The sequence below is a fragment of the Lissotriton vulgaris genome, chromosome 12 (assembly GCF_964263255.1).
Source record: "Lissotriton vulgaris chromosome 12, aLisVul1.2, whole genome shotgun sequence".
In the NCBI taxonomy this organism is placed as follows: domain Eukaryota; kingdom Metazoa; phylum Chordata; class Amphibia; order Caudata; family Salamandridae; genus Lissotriton; species Lissotriton vulgaris.
This window is the reverse complement of record NC_141700.1, coordinates 41,273,338-41,295,660: the sequence shown is the minus strand read 5'-3', so window position 1 is coordinate 41,295,660 and position 22,323 is coordinate 41,273,338. Positions and strand designations below refer to the sequence as shown.

General features: G+C 47.7%; 1 protein-coding gene across 1 annotated transcript in view; it reads right to left on the bottom strand.

Moving 5' to 3' along the window:
* Positions 1–22,323, bottom strand: part of LOC147673191 (arrestin domain-containing protein 2-like) — an 87,191-nt gene that overhangs the window by 41,123 nt on the left and 23,745 nt on the right. The window lies entirely within an intron of this gene.

Genomic DNA, 22,323 nt, shown 5'->3' with positions numbered 1-22,323 from the left:
GTGGACTAGATGTGGAGAATCCGTGCTTCTCACATGGACAACTGTATGTGGCCAGCTCACGCGTCGGAAAACCTTCTGATTTATTCGTCTACGCACCAGATGGAAAAACAAAAAATACAGTGTATCCACAAGCACTCGAACAAATAAACAGAATTGAAACAACACTTTAAAATGTTTTCCAAATTAAAATGAATAAGTTGCAATAAAAATGACACAATGTAAATTGAATGTTATCATAACAAGTTTCCTTAAATTTCCTTTCTTCTGAGATCGCAGCAACGTGTAAACTAGTTAATGATAATAAATAATTTAGTGCTCTCTGCATCTCTCTATATCTGCACCTTATACGTGTATAACGTACAAGGTTTCTTATAAATCATTTTACCTGTCAGATATTTTAACACAGACACCATGAAGCAAGGACAACCCTATCACCAAAAGCCCAATCTTATTTTGAGCTCCCTTTGTCACTTATGTCATAAAAAAATCAATAAAATAACTGTTTCTTAAAGCGTATCCTCCTCTTTCAAATTCAAAAATGTGTGTTTATGCATTTTCTCCCCTTCTTCGAAACACAGTGAGTGAAATCAGCTTCCGCCATGTGCGTTCTGAGGCAAATGCCGGTAACTCAAGTCCCTGCTACAGGAAACAGTGAAACTGAAAAGTTTCGGTTCCATTTCATAACTTCACAAACTCTCCCCACTCCTGAGGCGAACGTCAGCTATATATATGTGTATCGGATTATTGCATTGAATGTTTTATAACTTTCTTTTTATTCTTTGATGTTCACAAGAAAGGGAACATACTATTGCACGCCTGGGCATTTTTATGATAATAATAAGTGTTTCAATCTGCAGGTACAGAGTAAACTCTCTCGACTATAGTTTTAAAAAGGCTTGATGGTAGCATTTGGTGGCAAAAGTGTGGGTTACAGACACAAAGACCAGCCAGATTGAGTCACCGTATTCTAGGACTGTGTTGGAAATTCCAGATAACCAATTTCTAATGGTTTGTACTACATTCAGTTGTTGGACGCTGGGCTGAGTATTTGTAGTGAAGTAACAAAATGTCTGCTAAGGTTCAAAAGTTTCACTGAATTAAAATATAGTCAAATACGCCTTAAACCGATTCCAACATATAATTTTATTTTTTCCACATAGCAGTTCAGTATATGGAAACAATTATGTGGAATAAAATATCTTAAAATGGGTCTTACTTAAAAAGGTACATTCACTGACATGGGTGTTTTTTTAGCGGTGTTTAATATGTTTAGTGATATCAAAATGAATGATAATATTCTTAACAATCTTAAGAGGATGAAAGGCTGAGTTAACGCCCTGGCATTCGAACCTGTGCCCAAGGGGTCTGGCATCCATGAAATGGCTTCTTTCCCAGGCCCAGTATAAACCACGCCAAACTGGGCAAATAAAATGTCCGTCAGGTAATATATGCCACATAAAAACATTTTCGGTCATGGGTACCAGGTTCTTATATAGACTTTCTTTGCAGAGCACAAAACGTGCTCCTGTAAGCACAGAGCAAGGTTACATGCGGGCCCTCAAAACAGAAAGAGGTTCTCTGCGCTGCACTCTCGCGCCACCTAGCGTCCAATAACGTGTGGTGCATGCGATATGTCCTTTTACACCGCACAGCCCCCTCTCCACTAGTAAACAGGACTGACCCTGGCATGAGGTCACAGCCTGCTGCTGCGAGAAGACGGACATCTGCTTTGTCAATATAGACAAGTTGACCTCACCCAGACCAGCTCACAGCTAAAATGATAGATTAGACAAAAATAATCAATCGTAGTAAACGATTAATTATCGTGTCTAAGTAGTCCCAGGGTTCTCACCCTTGTGAGGTCTTTGGGAACAATAAGAGGGCCCTTTGTTTGTTTTCAAGCCTTCGAAATGGCGGTTTTTATCCAAAAACAAGTTTTCTACAGGATTAATAGAACGAGTACATCTGAGAATGAGGATAACTGCCATAAGAGAATACTAAATACACTAATAATACAATTACTGATAAAATACAAATAACCGTCATACTGCAACCAGTAATAATAACACATAACATTGCAGATGGGGAACAATGAATGACATCATAGCCACCGAGGGGGGGGGGGGGGCTAGTATTGTCCATGATGTCACTCAACGCCCCCTCAGTGAAAAGAGTCTCTGTTATTCACCTTTCACCCATCTATAATTGTATCTTATATATGTATGTCTCCAAAATCACCCACCCCCTGCTTTCAGCTGGTACGTAGGTGCAGCCGCACGCAACATGACCTCTCACCCCTGTTCACAATAGTGCACAATTTAGCATTTCCAATGCACTAGCCTATTTCTCAGCCTATACTTCGCTCAATATATCTTCTAGCCCAACCTTCTGACTAGTCAAGTCAAGTCAAGTCATACCATTTATATAGCGCACTACATACCCAGAGGGTTTCAAGGCGCTTAGGAAGGGGAGGTGGATTATTTGTCAAATATCCACGTTTTAAGCTGCTTTCTGAACGCAAGGTGATTCTGGGTGAGGCGAAGGTAAGCGGGGAGTGAGTTCCATGTTTTGGCAGCCAGGTATGAGAAGGATCTGCCTCCCATGGTGGTCTTGTTGATGCGAGGTACAGTGGCGAAGGCTTGGCTGGAAGAGCGAAGTTGGCGGGAGGGGGAGTAGAAGGAAAGTCGAGAGTTGAGGCAATCGGGTCCGATGTCGTAGAGTGATTTGTGTGCGTGGGTAAGCAGTCGGAAAGTGATCCTCTTATTGACGGGTAGCCAGTGGAGGTCTTTAAGGTGACCAGAGATGTGTTCGTTGCGTGGGATGTCTAATATGAGCCTGGCTGAGGCGTTTTGGATTCGTTGTAGTTTCTTCAGGAGTTTAGCGGTGGTACCTGCGTAGAGGGTGTTTCCGTAGTCCAGTCGGCTCGTGACTAGAGCGTGGGTGACTGTTTTCCTTGTTTCGGAGGGGATCCAGCGAAATGTTTTTCTGAGCATGCGAAGAATGTTAAAGCAGGAAGAGGATACGGCGCTGACTTGTCTGTTCATTGAGAGTGAAGAATCCAGGATGACGCCAAGGTTCCGTGCGTGGTCTGTCGGGATGGGTGCATTTCCGAGGGCTTCCGGCCACCAGGAGTCGTCCCATGCAGAGGGGGATTTACCTAAGATGAGGACTTCTGTTTTATCTGAGTTCAGTTTCAGACGGCTTTGTTTCATCCATTCGGCGACTTCTTTCATTCCTTCGTGTAGGTTGGTTTTAGCGGTGCTGGGGTCCTTGGTGAGAGATAGGATCAGTTGAGTGTCATCCGCGTAGGAGATGATGTTGAGGTTGTGTTGGCGGGCGATGGCCGCGAGGGGGCTCATGTATACGTTGAAGAGGGTGGGGCTGAGTGAGGATCCTTGTGGTACGCCGCAGATGATTTCAGAGGCCTCGGACTTGAATGGTGGGAGGCGGACTCTCTGGGTTCTTCCGGTGAGGAACGAGGTTATCCATTCCAGTGCTTTTCCTTGGATTCCGATGTTTCTGAGGCGTTGTAAAAGGGTGCTGTGGCAGACTGTGTCGAAGGCTGCGGAGAGGTCGAGGAGGATGAGGGCGACTGTGTCTCCATTGTCCAGTAGAGTTCGAATGTCGTCTGTTGCTGCGATGAGGGCGGTCTCAGTGCTGTGTTTGGCTCGGAAGCCGGACTGTGAGGAGTCGAGGGATTTGTTGGCTTCGAGGAAGGCGGCGAGCTGGTTGTTGACAGCTTTCTCGATGACTTTGGCCGGGAATGGGAGAAGCGAGATGGGGCGGTAGTTTTTGAGTTCGGTGGGGTCTGCTGTTGGTTTTTTCAGAAGGGCGGTGAGTTCAGCGTGTTTCCAATCTTCTGGGAAGGTAGCGGAGTTGAAGGAGCAGTTGATGACGTCTCGGAGGTGCGGAGCTATGACGGAGTCTGCTTTGTTGAAGATGTGGTGGGGGCATGGGTCTGTGGGGGATCCAGAGTGGATGGAATTCATCAGGTGGATGGTGTCCTCAGTGGAGATTGGGTTCCAGGCGATGAGGGTGTTAGCGGGGGGAAGATGGTCAGCTGATGGTAGGGTGGGTTGGCTTCCGGGTTGGTTGTCAAAGCTGTTGTGGATGTCAGCAATCTTGTTGTGGAAAAAAGAGGCTAGGGAATCGCAGAGGGTTTGAGAGGGGGTGATGTCGTTGGAGTTGGTCGAGGGGTTGGAAAATTCCTTGACGATGTTGAAAAGTTCCTTGCTGTTGTGGGCGCTGTTGTCAAGTCGATCTTTGAATGCTGTTTTCTTGGCTTTTCGGATCAGTTGGTGGTGAGTACGGATGGCGCTTTTGAAGGCGTCCTTGTTACTGGTGGATGGGTCTTTTTTCCAGGCCTTTTCAAGGGAGCGGCACAGTTTCTTGGATTTTTTGAGGTCGTCGTTGAACCATGAGGCCTTCTTGATGCCAAGTTTGTGTTGACGTTTTTTCAGTGGTGCTAAGGTGTCGGCGGTGTTGGATAACCAAAGGGTGAGGTTGGAGGCGGCTTCGTTGGCGTTAGAAGAGAGGGCTGGGGAGGTTTGAAGGAGTGATGTGGAGATCTGCTCTGTGGTGATTTTGTTCCAGTTTCTTTGTAGAGTTGGTTGGAGGTGGATGATGGGTTTCGGCTTGTTGTATGTGAAGTGAACGCAGCTGTGGTCAGTCCAGAGGAGATCTGTAGTGTGGCTGAAGGAGACATGGTTGCTGGAGGTGAAGATGGGGTCGAGAGTGTGACCTGCGATGTGGGTGGGGGAATTGACCAGTTGTTTAAGTCCGAGGTTGGCGAGGTTGTCTAAGAGGGTGGCGGTGTTGCGGTCGTTGATCTTTTCAAGGTGGAAGTTGAGGTCTCCCAGAAGGATGTAGTCTTTGGAGGGGAGCGCGTGTGGGGTGATGAAGTCCGTGATGTCATCACTGAATTTTGCGCGGGGTCCTGGTGGTCTGTAGAGGAGGGTGCCTCTGAGTGTGGTCTTGGGGTCGATGTGGATCTGGAAGTGAAGGTGTTCAGAGTTGGCGAGGTTGGCATCAGAGCTGGTTGAAATGCGGATTGTTTTCTTATGGACGATAGCGATTCCACCTCCTGTATGGTCGGTGCGATCCTTGCGTGTGATCTTATAGTCCTCAGGGATAGCGATGGCGATGTCAGGGGCGGAGGAAGCGTTCATCCATGTTTCCGTTAGGAAGGCGACGTCAGGCGAGATGGTGTCTAGTAGGTTCCAAAGGTCAATGGCGTGCCTGTGGACCGAGCGGGTGTTGAGAAGGATGCATTGTAGGTGGTTGCGGTCGGGGATCTGTGGTGCGGTCGGAGCGGAGATGTTGTCAGTGCCGCTAAATTTGCAGGAGAAGCAGGAGAACGGTCCATGGGTGCGTCCAGGAGCGGCTTGGACCCAGTTGGGGGCGCGACCGGGGTTAAGGGCTAGGAGGGTGGCGGCATCGTAGGTAACGCGGGGGGGCTGGGCAGCGCGAGGGGCAGGGGGACTGGCGTTGGGCGCGGTCCAGGCGCGGACGGGCGTAGACGGGCTTACCTTTGGCGCACCTTCGGCGTGTCCGAAGCGCGTGGACGCTGCGCGTGGAGGCATTGGCCATAAATGGATGGTGGAGGGGGCGGAGCGTGGGAGGGGCTGCCGGGAGGCGGGAGCGGGGAGGAGACAGGGGCCGCAGGTAAACACAACAACAAAATGGCGTTAAGGTCGCGTGCACGAAGCAGGGGCACAGCCGGAGGGAGAGCAAAGGTACAGTTCCACACAACAAACAAATCAGCCTGTAAAAAAGTCACCGCTATGCAGGGCCAATGAGCAGCAGTGATAGCAATATGAACGATACCACGCGCTTGGGAGTGGTCGAAGCGCTCTCTGATTTAGCCGGTGTCCGGGTGTCCAGGAGTTCAATCAGGGCAGGCGGTGTGGTCAGCAAGCGTCGCTAGGGCAGGCAGAGGGTCAGGGGAGCGACCGTTGTGGAGCAAGTCCAGACGGTCACGGTGGGACGGAGGACGGGGCTAGATAGTTAAACCAGTGTGTGGGAGGGGCTGCCTGGAGGCGGGAGCGGGGAGGAGACAGGGGCCGCAGGTAAACACAACAACAAAATGGCGTTAAGGTCGCGTGCACGAAGCAGGGGCACAGCCGGAGGGAGAGCAAAGGTACAGTTCCACACAACAAACAAATCAGCCTGTAAAAAAGTCACCGCTATGCAGGGCCAATGAGCAGCAGTGATAGCAATATGAACGATACCACACGCTTGGGAGTGGTCGAAGCGCTCTCTGATGTAGCCGGTGTCCGGGTGTCCAGGAGTTCAATCAGGGCAGGCGGTGTGGTCAGCAAGCGTCGCTAGGGCAGGCAGAGGGTCAGGGGAGCGACCGTTGTGGAGCAAGTCCAGACGGTCACGGTGGGACGGAGGACGGGGCTAGATAGTTAAACCAGTGTGTGGGAGGGGCTGCCGGGAGGCGGGAGCGGGGAGGAGACAGGGGCCGCAGGTAAACACAACAACAAAATGGCGTTAAGGTCGCGTGCACGAAGCAGGGGCACAGCCGGAGGGAGAGCAAAGGTACAGTTCCACACAACAAACAAATCAGCCTGTAAAAAAGTCACCGCTATGCAGGGCCAATGAGCAGCAGTGATAGCAATATGAACGATACCACGCGCTTGGGAGTGGTCGAAGCGCTCTCTGATGTAGCCAGTGTCCGGGTGTCCAGGAGTTCAATCAGGGCAGGCGGTGTGGTCAGCAAGCGTCGCTAGGGCAGGCAGAGGGTCAGGGGAGCGACCGTTGTGGAGCAAGTCCAGACGGTCACGGTGGGACGGAGGACGGGGCTAGATAGTTAAACCAGTGTGTGGGAGGGGCTGCCTGGAGGCGGGAGCGGGGAGGAGACAGGGGCCGCAGGTAAACACAACAACAAAATGGCGTTAAGGTCGCGTGCACGAAGCAGGGGTACAGACGGAGGGAGAGCAAAGGTACAGTTCCACACAACAAACAAATCAGCCTGTAAAAAAGTCACCGCTATGCAGGGCCAATGAGCAGCAGTGATAGCAATATGAACGATACCACGCGCTTGGGAGTGGTCGAAGCGCTCTCTGATGTAGCCGGTGTCCGGGTGTCCAGGAGTTCAATCAGGGCAGGCGGTGTGGTCAGCAAGCGTCGCTAGGGCAGGCAGAGGGTCAGGGGAGCGACCGTTGTGGAGCAAGTCATCTCAAACTTCTTCCTACTACTCCTTCCAATGCACTACCCTATCTCACATCCTATACATCTATCAATACATCCTCTACACCCACTCTCTCATTTATCCCAAACCCCATACCACTACTATGATCGCCAAAATAACCCTTTCTAGAGTCTCTCCTACTCTACCCCTCCTTGCATCATCTGACACCTCTTTTTACTACACCGATCCCCTAAAACAAATCTTTCTAAACTCTTTCCTCTGACTCCTCCCCTCCAAAACTCCTTTTTACTCATCCAAAAGCCTCTTCCTACTGCTAAGACCTGAAAAAAACCCTTTCACTCTTTAATCTCTCCACTATCCTTTTCAAACAAAAATTAACAGACTAACATGTTCATTTCTCAAATTCCATATTCAACTACACTAATATACTGCCCAAATAACTGAATAACATATCCACTACTCAAAATACTTCATATTTATACTATACTCATTTTCAACACTAATCCTTTATGGGTTCCGGAGTGGCTTGCTACTCGCCAGAAAAGCGCTTCAACACCCATAAGGGGTAACAAGTGCTATATGAATGCAAATCTTTCTTCCCCTTTTATCCCTCTGCTATCCTTCTCACTCCAAATAACGGACTAATATCCACCACTGAAATTACCTCATATTTCACCTTATTGATTCACCACTAATCCTTTATAGGCTTCCTGAATAGCGTGCGTCAACAAGCGCTATATAAATACAAACCTTTGTCCTCCTCTATCCTTCAGCTATCATTCCAAATCCAAATAACTGACTAACCTATCCACCACTTAAAATGTACTTGCATGCTTTACTATACTATTTCAACACTGATCCTCTATGGGTCCCGGAGTAGCGTGCTACTTGCTGAAAAGGCACTTTGACGCCTCGTCAGGGGTAGTAGGCGCTATATAAATGCAATTACAATTACAATATACCTGCTTCTCTGCCAGTCACCCCACCGCTCTGGTGCCTTTCCTTTCCTCTCCTCCAGATGCTGAGCTCTGCGCTCTTCAGTGTGACTGACCCTCTCTGAGTGCCTGCCAGAAAAGCCAGGAGTTCCTTCATGGTGTAGCAACAAGCTCGGTTACCCACCGCTGCTACATCATAGCAGTGAACTGCTGGGTAAAGAGTCCAGCCATTCATTCTCACAGCTCTCCAGGCATAACAATAATAATACAAAATTATACATTTCTTTTCTGGGGAGAAGTGGCGGAAAATGACACTACAGAGAACTTGAAAAGGTCCTTACGCGTGCGAATGTCTTACAATATCCCGGGGAAAGGCAGACCTTTGAAGGGTCTTCTTTGCCACATAGAGGTTCATAGAAGCCTGAAGTACACAGGCTGTGTTACACTTGGGTGTCTGAGACACCACACCTCCCCTCGTGACTGCCTACTAAGAATACACTCAAGCGCCCACACAGCGTTGCGTCACCCTCTCAGGCCAGCCGCTAGAAGACAGGCATTTGGGCGCGTGCAGCTATATTTCCATTTGTGGAACTTTCATTCACCTGTGCTCATGTGGTCATTTATTTTCTATAACAACCATAAGGTCTTGCACGTAAAATAAATGACCGCCACCCGCTTTACTTCACAGTTCACGGAATGTTCTCTTTCGCATTAACGCGTCACTAACATAGGTGGACTGTTATGGCGACATTGTCTATTAGTCCTTTTTAAAGCTGACCCCATTCCAGACAGGTAAGTGAATGAAAGCAGAGGGTGGCAACCTGATTTTTTCAAGATCACATAAATTAGTTACATGGAAAATGAGGTATCGGATTTTGGTATTCAGTGTTAAACAGTAAGCAATGTATGCACACGGTGACTAAACCCACTTCATACATATGGGGTTGGCCTTAACAACTCCATTATTCTTGGATCAGTTCTAACAGATCTAATGGATGGCGCCTAAAAGGGGCAAAGCATGTCCATAATTGTGAAATATCTTTGAGGTAGGTTTGCTTTCGATCAACAAAATCCTGTATAAACTATCTCATCCTTTAGATGCTGGCAAGTTCAAAGCTAATATTTTTGCTCAGAGAAATAGAAAAGTGAGTAGTGCTTCACCGGAAAAGTGCTTTCACAACCTGGTTCTACTCCGCCTTTGATCTGGAAAGAATGTCTTGATAAACAAATTCAGCAGTGCCTCCTTGCAGAGCTAAGCACTTTAGAGCGAAAATGGGGAGGTGGCATTTTTATTTCAAACTTTACATCCATCAGAGCTGGCATCAGTGTTTAGTTAGTAAAAAAAAAACAATTTTTTTTAAATACCAAGGTTGCTTAACCCCTTCGCTGCGGCGGCTATTCCGCCGCAGCGCTAAAGGGGCGGGGCGGCCGCGCGGCCGCCGCATGCTGGTGACAGAACCGCTCCGTCACCAGCTACAGTTGAGCTGTGCTGGTGACGGAGCGGTTCCGTCATGACCCGCCCCGCTCTTTAGAACGCCCGCGCAGGCGCGAAATCAGCGCCGCGCAGGCGCGGCGGCCGGGCCATGACGGAACCGCTCCGTCATCAGCACAGCTCAACTGTAGCTGATGACGGAGCGGTTCCGTCATCAGCATGGAAGGGGTTAATGTTGAATCTACCTCATGCGTCTTTCTTCCTCCTGTCTTTATCTCATGAATACAGAGTGTAGGAAAGTGCCCCTTTTTGCATAGTTACCCCACACTTTTTGCCTGACATTAGATGCAACCTGACTTGATGTGTCCGGGGTCCCTGCCAATCAGGTTCCCGGGGACTGTTTTCTTTCACAAGACTGTACCTTTGTATTCACAATTGGCACATCTTGGTGCGGGTAAGCCCCTTGTAAAAGGTACCAATGGTTCTGTGACCAGGGAAGGCCTCCCGGGGCTGCAGCACATATTGTGCCACCCTTAGAGACCCTACACCTTAACACACACACACACACACTGCCCTTTCAGGCTGCGTGTTTTGGTGTAGAGAAAAGTGAAGAGTCAACATGGCACCATCCCTGTGTGCCATGCCTGCAATCCCCTGCCTGGTGCATAGCTAAGTCACCCCTCTAGCAGGGTGCACTAGCCCTAAGGTGAGGGTACAGTGGCATGAGGCCTGTACCATTACAGTGTCTACGTCCATTCTTAGACATTGTAAGTGCAGTGAACCCATATTGAGTACATGGTATGGGAGTTTGTCATTATGAAGTCTACAGCTCTATAATGGCTTTACTGAATTCTGGGAAGTTTGGTACCAAACTTCTCAGCACATTAAACCCACACTGATGCCAGTGTGGGATTTAATGTAAAAACACTCAGAGGGCATTTTAGTGATGCCCCCTGAAAAACAACCAGCCCTGGTGTGGTTCCTGAAAGGCTGCCCACAATTTGCCACCATGAAGCAGATTTCTGGACCCTGGGTAGAGGCCCTCTGCTCTCTGGGCCAAGTAACAAAGCCCATCCTGGGCAGAGGTGTCATGCCTCCTCCCCCAGATGAGCTGCGCCCAAGAAGGGGGAATCTTCAAAGGCCTGCCACCTTTGGAAGCCGTCCCTGTCTCTGCTGCCCCCGGCAAATGACTCCCACTGGTCCTGACCCCCACTTTGGGCGGGAGAATCGGCAGGAAATCCAAGCTAGGAAGAGAGGTGTGCCCACCTATGCCAACCCCACCTGTCAGGTGGGGCTAGTCGAGGTGAAGCACACATCTCAGTCCCCTCCATCTTGAAGATGAGGGGACCCAGCCAATTAGGAAGAGGCTCAGGCCCCCTCCCACTAGAGGGTGGCATAATAGGGGGTGTACCCACCCCAAGAAGAGACCTATTGGTCCCAACCTGCCCACCTCTGTAACGCCCCTAAATCTAGTATTATGGGGCGACCCTGACTGCCTTAGTTTGTGAGGGAATGAAAGTCTTTAGATTTAGTTCAATAACTCTTACCCTAATTCTGGCGTAGCTAGCACATATATACACTCAGAGTGATAGTGCTGGCAACCCCATGGGCCGGGCAGCGAGATAACTTTGTTAATCCCGGCGACTGTTAATGCCTCCAGGAGGTAATATAAACCTGTAGATAATACAGCAAAACATTCACTGACCCTGCCTGAAGCCTCGTCGGCTGGTCAATTGGCCAGCCGGGGTGGGGGCGAAGTGTAGGACTCAGACATCACACGTTGTTTTCGTCCTGCCTGCGTCAGGCTTCTAATCTTGTCTTGTGTTTCCAATTTCAAAGTCTCTTGATGTCTTGGAGAAAAAACAGAGTTTTCCTGTAAACACAGTTGGCCAATTGAGGATTCTCCATAAAAGTAATTCCCGACATCAACTGTGCCGAAGGGGCCTTGTTTTGCAGATCCCCCACTTTGGCAGGCAGCCCAGGTCTCTTTGGGCCAGATGTTGTCTCTTGTCAGTTGGCTGACATTTCTAAAATATTCTCCTGGCTTCTCTTGAAGTAACTCCATCACTGTAATGGTCAATAGAAGTGGGTCAGCCAGGCTTGAGCCTAAGGCCTGCCTCTGGCTCAGCTGGAGTTCCTCTCGGACCCCCGAGCCTAAAACGAGCCGAGCTTTAATGTGGCTTCTGCCTGCCAACCATGCTCTACCACCACGTGCCAAGAATTTAAAACAAAGCATATTCTTTTTGTGTTACAAAAAGAGAGAATGAGGCAGCCAACTAGTGTGTAGATTTCATAATGTGCAACCAGAAAACCTGGGACCAATCCTGGCTTCCCCACTTAACCAAATTGTGTGATCCTAGGCAAATATTTTCTTCGTATCATGCATCAGCCCGCCTTCGCAGATCTGAGCTCAGGGTGTGCACTGTATAAAAATAATCTGTAGTATTCAGACGAAACACTTCTACTTGTTAAAGAAATACCTATTTAAAATGTAAATAGACTTTCATATGTCCACATGATGTTTGTTGCAGGATTTAGCTGCTAAACTGTTTAGGGCTCGGCTTGTGGGTGTGCTCTTAGACCCCAGCCAGACCCTTGGCTTGGCTCTCGCTCGGCTCTCCCTGTTAATTATTTGGATCACCCAACTCTAATTGCCCACACCTTACGTTTGAGATGGAAACACTGGTTTGTAGGGACCCAACAGTACAATAAATGTCTCCGCATGGGCGGCCATCTTGGATCAGACATTTCGAGCTTAGCCAAAAGCCGCCACAATCTGTAACACACAAAATGAACTGTTTCAGCTTGCAAAACACAAAATAACTTGTTTAGGAAACACCAATGTGGTGGATACACAGAACAACAATCCTCCAATATTCAGATGTAGATATTGAAAATCAGAGATGTATTTTATAATGAACACATTGTAACATTGAAGGGGCCCTGACCTTGGTCTCAGACAGTCCAACAAAACTTGGCCGTTTGTCAATCACTGAGTAATCGTGAATAAGAAAGGAGGAATGTAAAATTAATAAATCACGTACAATACTGGGCATTCTTTGAATAGAACAACGATTGGAACCCTGGCCATTTAATTAAAATATCAGTCAACCTGGACAGAACTAACCTAATTAAAATGTTGAGTGTTTTCATCTTGTTCCACTCCCATCCTTCAGGCGTGGCGATGACCTGAGCGGGGACAGGAGTAGGGTGCACCTGTAGCCATTGCCTCCAATCATCACGTTAATAGAGGGTTACTTTAGTGGTATAAATGTGCCTTCTGCGAATTTACACACTTGTTCTAAATATGAACCATATTGTTGCGTATTCAGCCATCATCAGACGCAGTTCCAAGAAATGGTAGTCTGAGCAATTTGTCAAGACCCTATTGGTTGGTTCAACTCTAAACCCAAGCTCTGAATTCAACCAGCATCACCCCAAAGCATGTTTTGTTGTCTGGCTTTTGACTTTGGATTGGTTGATCAGAATTCTGAGTACCCACTAGCTTTGCACTTGAATGCAAACAGAATTACAAGTCAGTTGCGCTTTCAATGTTCCAAATGAGGTCAACTATCAATAATCTATCCGGATACTCAGATACTTGGTTCTGCACAATAGACATTCTGAGTTTACAGCGTCCTTTTGGATTTTGATGGCCACCTTATTCTTCAATGGGTTTTTGTGGAGCATGAAAAACTTCACTATATTGATAGCATCAATTGACATGTTTCGGTTATGTGCCCATAGGCTTCACCAGGTGGCCAAGAGCAATTATATTTCTTGTTAAACTGAAGTACAACTGTGGAATCCAAAAGCTTTTGTTCAAATCTTGTCTTCCTCACTTCCACTCTTTGTGGGATTTTTTGTTGTTGAGTTTTATATAGCACAAACTAGGCCCAAGACATCGGGTAACAGAGCGCTTTACATGAGCACCAGTTTCTTCACAGATGGACAGATTCATTTTTGTTAGGCAAGGAGAGATTGAATGATTTGTCCAGAATCACAGGATGTTGAGCGTCCTTGCCGAGACTCAAACTCAGTTCCCCAGCTTCAAGGTCGACCGTTCTAGCCGTAAGGCTTCATCCTCAACATTAGTTGAAAAACATTTCCTTAGTTTCCTGCTATGGTAAAAGTGAAAGAAATGTAGCCTGTTTTAAACCCAAAAGTAAAGGACAATTACATTGGCTGCATGCGTTCTAAGATTTATTTTAAAAAACATAGAATGTAGAGACAAGGATAAGCTCCCTCAGGGATCGGTGAACAGCTTCAGAAATAAAGAGGCCACTGTGAGGCGCCTCTCTGTGTTTAGACGCTACCATTTGTAGAGCAAAAGCTCTGCCACAGAGATCAAGACCTGGAAAAATAGCAGCTGCCCAAAGGGTGGATACCAAATGTGGACGTGGTTTGGAATAAGGACTGCTTAAACATGTAGGCCCATCAATTTTTAAATAAAATTTCGCACACTTTTAGTGGCTGAGCTTCTGGTTAAATATGGTTTATCTGTTCAATAGTGAAAGCGCTGTAGCGTTTAGGGTTTACGCCATTGTTACCCTGGCTAATCTAGGTACTCTGAAGCAATAATTGCTGGGGTACTGCTGCAGCAGTGACCCCTGGGGTATCTATTCTACATCCTGTGGTGGTGCAAGAAATGCACTGCGGTACTGTAGCAGAGGGCACTAGTCATCCTGTTCACACCCTACTGTCGTGCACAAACCATTTTTGTATTAGTGCACGAGGACACAAGGGTCATCAAGTCCACCCCTGCTGTGGTGCATGAACGGTATACAACGTTTACAACGCGCGCGTTACAACGAAGTACCATTACCACGCGGTTATAACAACGAAAGTTGTTACAACGAATTGCGTTGGGTGGCGCTCAAGGATAATAAATCATTTAATTTACTATCCCAACACCTTCCCTACTATCCATGGGGACTGGTGTTGGAATAGTAAATTATATTTTTTAAATTTGCGCCCCCCCCCCCAACGCAAGTCGTTGTAACGACTTGCGTTGTTACAACCGCGTTGTAATGGTACGCGTTGTAACAGTGTGCATGGTAGTGACTTACATCCGCATGAACTGTCGACAAACTAGAGCACCAGGAATTAGGGGGTCCTAATTGACTCACCATGCCCACTCCTTGCTGTGGTGCATGTACTATCAGTGTATTAGTGCACCAGGACACTGTGGGTCACCACGTCCACCCCCTATTGTGCAAGAATAATTTATCAACTAGTGCACCAAGACACTGTGAGTCACCACATCTACCGCCCGAGGTTGTGCAAGAATCGTTTCACTACTAGTGCACCAGGACACTGTGGGTCACCACGTCCACTGCCTGATGTCGTGCAAGAATCATTTCACTACTAGTGCACCAGGACACCGTGGCCCACCACGTCCACCTCCTATTGTGCAAGAATCATTTATATACTAGTGCACTAGGACACTGAGGGTCACCACGTCCACTGCCTGATGTTGTGCAAGAATCATTTCACCACTAGGGCACCAGGACACTGTGGGTCTCCACGTCCACCACCCGATTTTGTGCAAGAATATATTCACTACTAGTGCACCAGGACACTGTGGGTCTCCACGCCCACCACCCGATTTTGTGCAAGAATCATTTCCCTACTAGTGCACCAGGACACTGTGGGTCTCCACGTCCACCACCCGATTTTGTGCAAGAATCATTTCACTACTAGTGCACCAGGACACTGTGTATATGACACACACGCGGCTCTACCAGCCGTTACACCTTTCTTGCACCATTGTCTCCTTTCTTGGCACCTGGAAAAATGTGTGCAGGCAGTCAGGGACTTTGTTAAGCAGTTCCAAGCAGAGTGTGTTCCTACTAACACAGAATACAATTTGAAAAGCTAAGGAGTTAGGCCCCAAGAAACATGGACAAGGCATGGCCTTCATATATCGATAAACAACAAAATTGCCTATACCATGTATTATTTTAAACTGACACTTCTCAGGTCAAACAAAAAGTTTATACCGGTATTTTAATTATACAATTTCTTTTGAATCTTAAGTATTTGTCTATTTATACCATGTGTTCATGAAAAGGAAAACAACAATACATTCTACACAACACTTATCAACAAATACCACAATATTTACAAAATCACATTTACATTTGACATATTGACTAAAACATATTTGACATATCTACATCCAACATACAAAAATATTTACAAAAACCAACAATCAATAGTTTCTTGAAAGTTCAAAGTGAATGAATCTATATCCAATTGAAGGACAAAGTCGAAAACGTAAGGAGCACACTGCACCAAAAGGTGACCAAAGAATAGCAGAAATTAATTCTAACTATCACAACACATTGCTGGGTTCTTAAATTCCTTATTTCATTGTATGCTCCTTAATTGTGCCGACGCGTTTCAAATCCAAGAGAGCAGTTCCTGGATTCTCATCAGGGCTTTGTCACTTTCTGTATATGGTGTGAAAAACAATAAAGTTTTATTTACCACCTGTCCTACTTCTCGCTTATCCAATCGCACTCTGTTAAGCTTAAAGCTGGGAATTGTACCTGGAAAAGTTAGCGTAGGAGCCTTCTCGATCTTACTAACAGGCTCCTGTTGGAATATATCATTCAATACTTTTGAGGAAGGTTCACATTACTTCATCATGTGGTCACTCTTCTAAAAAGAAAGAGTGCACATATATCTCAGTTAAAGCGGCTAATCGTGTCCAATCTCTTTTATTGAATCCCAAAGGATGAATCCCTACCTTAAAATGTCAGTTTGGTCCTTGATAAACTCGGGTCTTTGGAATATGACGAAGATTTAAATACGCTCCTCTGAATAAATAGAGCGAACGGCGAACAGGCACCCGCAGAGGTATGTTAAATGTGCTGCAAGGCTTGGCTATAAATAGGTTACGACTAATGGTGAGCTTAGACATCTGATTTTGGCTTTTCATTTTGGTAGATTCCGACAAGAAACAAGAACGGTTTTTGGCCTATTCGGTGATTTATCAAGGACCAAACTGACATTTTAAGGTAGGGATTCATCCTTTGGGATTCAATAAAAGAGATTGGACACGATTAGCCGCTTTAACTGAGATATATGTGCACTCTTTCTTTTTAGAAGAGTGACCACATGATGAACTAATGTGAACCTTCCTCAAAAGTATTGAGTGATATATTCCAACAGGAGCCTGTTAGTAAGATCGAGAAGGCTCCTACGCTAACTTTTCCAGGTACAATTCCCAGCTTTAAGCTTAACAGAGTGCGATTGGATAAGCGAGAAGTAGGACAGGTGGTAAATAAAACTTTATTGTTTTTCACACCATATACAGAAAGTGACAAAGCCCTGATGAGAATCCAGGAACTGCTCTCTTGGATTTGAAACGCGTCGGCACAATTAAGGAGCATACAATGAAATAAGGAATTTAAGAACCCAGCAATGTGTTGTGATAGTTAGAATTAATTTCTGCTATTCTTTGGTCACCTTTTGGTGCAGTGTGCTCCTTACGTTTTCGACTTTGTCCTTCAATTGGATATAGATTCATTCACTTTGAACTTTCAAGAAACTATTGATTGTTGGTTTTTGTAAATATTTTTGTATGTTGGATGTAGATATGTCAAATATGTTTTGGTCAATATGTAAAATGGTAAAAGTGATTTCTTAAATATTGTGGTATTTGTTGATAAGTGTTGTGTAGAATGTATTGGTTTCCTTTTCATGAACAAATGGTATAAATAGACAAATACTTAAGATTCAAAAGAAATGGTATAAATAAAATACCGGTATAAACTTAAAGGATTTTTGTTTGACCTGAGAAGTGTCAGTATAAAATAATACATGGTATAGGCAATTTTGTTGTTTATCAACACAGAATACAGAGCAGGCACGTCACCTCCCTCTAGACACTGAGTTTGTTTCCATAAAAGCAGATTCCTCAAGTCAACTTAGTTTCCCACTTACATCCTTCTCTGAGTCCCTGGAATCTTTCCAAGTTGGATAGTTTCGTTTTGTTTTGTTTTTTCCCGTCCTGGGTGCATTCCTGTTTCATTTAGTCAGTTAATGCGTCACCATTTTCTCCGAGTCAGGTTTCTGTTTTTCTTTCCTGGTTTACTCCTCTTGTTTGTCCGCCTTCTGAGGTGTTTATCATCCTAAGTTTGTGACTTTCCCAGCAGGGCCACGCGCCCCCTCCTCCACACAAACGAGGACCCGTGGAGTATCACTGGATTTAGTGTAAACACTGGGGCCGCCCACATTATTTTTCTGACAGTTCACACGGACTACACGTCTGATCTTGGTACAAACATTGTGTAGCCACAGCTAGCAGTCACCCTAGAGGGTGCTGCTAACGCTGCGTGCCAACCCGTCCTCCAGTGGTCACACTGGAGCTCCTTGTACCCTTCACCCACAGCAGTCACACTGAAGCTCCTTGTACACCTCACCCACAGCGGTCACACTGAAGCTCCTTGTACCCCTCACCCACAGCAGTCACACTGGAGCTCCTTGTATCCCCCACCCACAGTGGTCTCACTGAAGCTCCTTGTACCCCTCACCCACAGCAGTCACACTGAAGCCCCTTGTACCCCTCACCCACAGCAGTCACACTGAAGCTCCTTGTACCCCTTACCCACAGCAGTCACACTGAAGCTCCTTGTACCCGTCACCCACAGCAGTCACACTGAAGCTCCTTGTACCCCTCAACCACAGCAGTCACACTAAAGCTACTTAGTCCCCTCACCCACAGCAGTCACACTGAAGCTCCTTGTACCCTTCACCCACAGCAGTCACACTTAAGCTCCTTGTACACCTCACCCACAGCGGTCACATTGAAGCTCCTTGTACCCCTCACCCACAGCGGTCACACTGGAGCTTCTTGTACCCCTAACCCACAGCGGTCACACTGGAGCTCCTTGTACCCATAACCCACAGCGGTCACACTGAAGCTCCTTGTACCCATCACCCACAGCGGTCACACTGAAGCTCCTTGTACACCTCACCAACAGCGGTCACATTAAAGCTCTTTGTACCCCTCGCCCACAGCGGTCACACTGAAACTCCTTGTACCCCTGACCCACAGCGGTCACACTGGAGCTTCTTGTACCCCTAACCCACAGCGGTCACACTGGAGCACCTTCTAACCATAACCCGCAGCGGACACACTGGAGCTCCTTGTACCCCTCACCCACAGCGGTCACACTGAAGCTCCTTGTACCCCTCACCCAGAGCTGTCACACTGGAGCTCCTTGTACCCCTCACCCACTGCGGTCACACTGGAGCTCCTTGAACTCCTCACCCACAGCGGTCACACTGGAGCTCCTTGTACGTACCCCTAACCCACAGCAGTCACACTGAAGCTCCTTGTACACCTCACCCACAGCAGTCACACTGAAGCTCCTTGTACCCCTCACCCACAGCGGTCACACTGAAGTGCCTTGTACACCTCACCCACAGCGGTCACACTGAAGCTCCTTGTACCCCTCACCCACAGCGGTCACACTGGAGCTTCTTGTACCCCTAACCCACAGCAGTCACACTGGAGCTCCTTCTACCCATAACCTGCAGCGGTCACACTGGAGCTCCTTGTACCCCTCACCCACATCGGTCACACTGAAGCTCCTTATACCCCTCACCCAGAGCTGTCACACTGGAGCTCCTTATACCCCTCACCCACTGCGGTCACACTGGAGCTCCTTGTACTCCTCACCCACAGCGGTCCCACTGGAGCTCCTTGTACCTCTAACCCACAGCGGTCACACTGGTGCTTCTTGTATCCCTCACCCACAGCGGTCACACTGCTGCTACTTGTACCCCTAACCCACAGCAGTCACACTGGTGTGCCTTGTACCCCTCACCCACAGCGGTCAAACCAGAGCTCCTTGTACCCCTCACCCACAGCGGTCACTCTGGAGCTCCTTGTACCCCTCACCCACAGCAGTCACACTCGAGCTCCTTGTACCCCTCACCCACAGTGGTCACACTGGAGCTCCTTGTACCCCTCACCCACAGAGGTCACACTGGAGCTCCTTGTACCCCTCACCCACAGCAGTCACACTGGAGCTCCTTGTACCCTAACCCACAGCGGTCACACTGGAGCTCTTTGTACCCCTAACCCACAGGGATCACACTGGAGCTCCTTGTAGCCCTAACCCACAGCGGTCACACTGGAGCTCTTTGTACCCTAACCCACAGTGGTCACCCTGGAGTTCTTTGTACCCGTCACCCACAGCGGTCACACTGGAGCTCCTTGTACCTCTAACCCACAGGGGTCACACTGGAGCTCCTTGTACCCCTCACCCACAGAAGTCGCACTGGAGCTCCTTGTACCCCTCACCCACAGCGGTCACACTGGAGCTCCTTGTACCTCTAACCCACAGGGGTCACACTGGAGCTCCTTGTACCCCTCACCCACAGAAGTCGCACTGGAGCTCCTTGTACCCCTCACCCACAGCGGTCACACTGGAGCTCCTTGTACCCCTCACTCACAGCAGTCACACTGGTGCTCCTTGTACCCCTAACCCACAGCGGTCACACTGGAGCTCCTTGTACCCCTCACCCACAGCGGTCACACTGGAGCTCCTTGTACCCCTCACTCACAGCAGTCACTCTGGTTCTCCTTGTACCTCTAACCCACAGGGGTCACACTGGAGCTCCTTGTAGCCCTAACCCACAGCGGTCACACTGGAGTTCTTTGTACCCTTCACCCACAGCAGTCACAATGGAGCTCCTTCTACCCTAACCCACAGCGGTCACACTGAAGCTCCTTGTACCCTTCACCCACCGAGGTCACACTGGAGCTCCTTGTACCCCTCATCCACAGCAGTCACACTGGAGCTCCTTGTACCCCTAACCCACAGAGGTCACCCTGGAGTTCTTTGTACCCCTCACCCACTGCGGTCACTGATCCCGCAAACCCCACATCCTCAGGAATTTTCACCCTACACGTCCCTGCCCCGCTGCTTGCTCTGCTCTGGAATGATGCCTCTCAGGGAGAGAAACACAGAGGGCAGCTCTTTGGAGTGCAGGCCATGCATGGATGGGGCCAGGCCTACAGTTACTCGGTATACCTGCCCTCACCTTCCACAGCTGCTTCTTTAAGATAACATCCCTCGTTGTAACTAACAAAAGTACAGTTTCCCCACAGCGGTACTGTTCTGGTCTTTCACTCTATCGCCCCCTGGTGGAGAACCCCTCTCACGATGGGTTTACATTTCATCGCAGGGGGTTCTGGTCACTGTAGACTACGTGAGTCCTGCCCCTGTGGCTGGCAGGGGGCAAGTGATGCCTCATGATAACAGCTGGTAAGATAACTCAGCGGGTGGCACACCTGCAGCAGAGATCAGTTCACACCCTACATGTTCACTCCCTGCCCCCTCCACCCCACGTCCAGCCCAAGTAAATATATTGTTGCTTAATGTTCAAGTAAATCTTAAAGCAGCATCAGTGAACTACTCAAATAGAGGAGCACGTCTTATGCATAATACAGATAATAATTGTGGGTATTATTACAACAATGTGCTCAAAACATTTTTTGCATCTGCATTTATACTCCCCAATATTTCATAATACACGGAGCTTCTGTGTGCCTGAGTTCACACACAGATTACACACACACAAGTGTATAGTATAGGTGTGCATCAACAAACACATATGCCAAATTCTGCCGGTCAGAACAAATTTCTTGTGTTGCATTGCCATCTAGTGGACTAAGTGGGGAAACGCTATGAAGTCGATGTCATGCGTTGACCTCGTAGACATCGTGGTTTCTTGTGCTGCATTCCCATCTAGTGGACAAAAAAACATTGAGGCGATCCTATAGAACTGAATGTTGAGCTCACAGACAAAGTAGTTTCTTGTGTCGCATTGTCATCTAGTGGACAGTAAGGAGAAACGCTATTAAGCGATCCTATCCTATGCGTGAGCTCGTGCACATAAAGGTTTCCTGGGCCGTATTGCTGTGGCGAGTGCAGAGAAGCGCTTGAGCTCGTGGCCATGGTGTTTTCTTCCAGACAGAGCCTTGATCAAAGGGTGGGTCACCGTTCTGAAGCATCCAAAACCAGCTAGCACAGCTGGCAGTGGACAGATAATTACACAGAACCTACGCACACCATCGAATAAATACAATGTGTATTAAACATACAGGAAAATAAACCACTTATGTCACTGCTCCAGTAGATACATCAGTTTAAAATAAAGGGAGGCCGGGGTGGGGCACAAAAAGGGTCAACTTCAGGACCCCTATTTCAAAGCTCACTGAACTGCATGGCCGAGAGTCGAACTTCACTCAACATCAGGTGTCTGGTTTCAAACTTTGCCCAACTGTTATGCCCAAGTTTTAAACTAAGTTCAGTCATAATGTGAACACTTCAGAGGTGTTCTGACAGTGGACGAAGCATTGTAGAAACAGCCTGGGACAAGGTCCTGGAAGACCTCAGGGTTAAGCCATGAATTAAGAGAATGAAGGAAATGGAACTGGTTTCAGGCAGGAGTGGCAGAACAAAGTCTGACCTCTAGAGGTCTCTACCCAGAGAGGGGAGTGTCATGGCAGTAAGAGGGGACGTTGGAGCAGCAGACCAGAGACAGCAGCTGTCAGTAGTACACCAGATACAGGAAGACACAAGTACCTGGCTGTTCACATTTTCTGTTAATATAGCTTTGTGTCTATGTACATGATTTGGCAGGACAGAGACGGAATCCAGTTAAATTCTCTGCACTTTACGAGCTGTTCTCAAAAACTAATCACAACAATACTCTGCTCAGGCACCATCAGATCTTGGTGTTCAACTTTAGTAACCTTCTTCTACCCTGCCCAC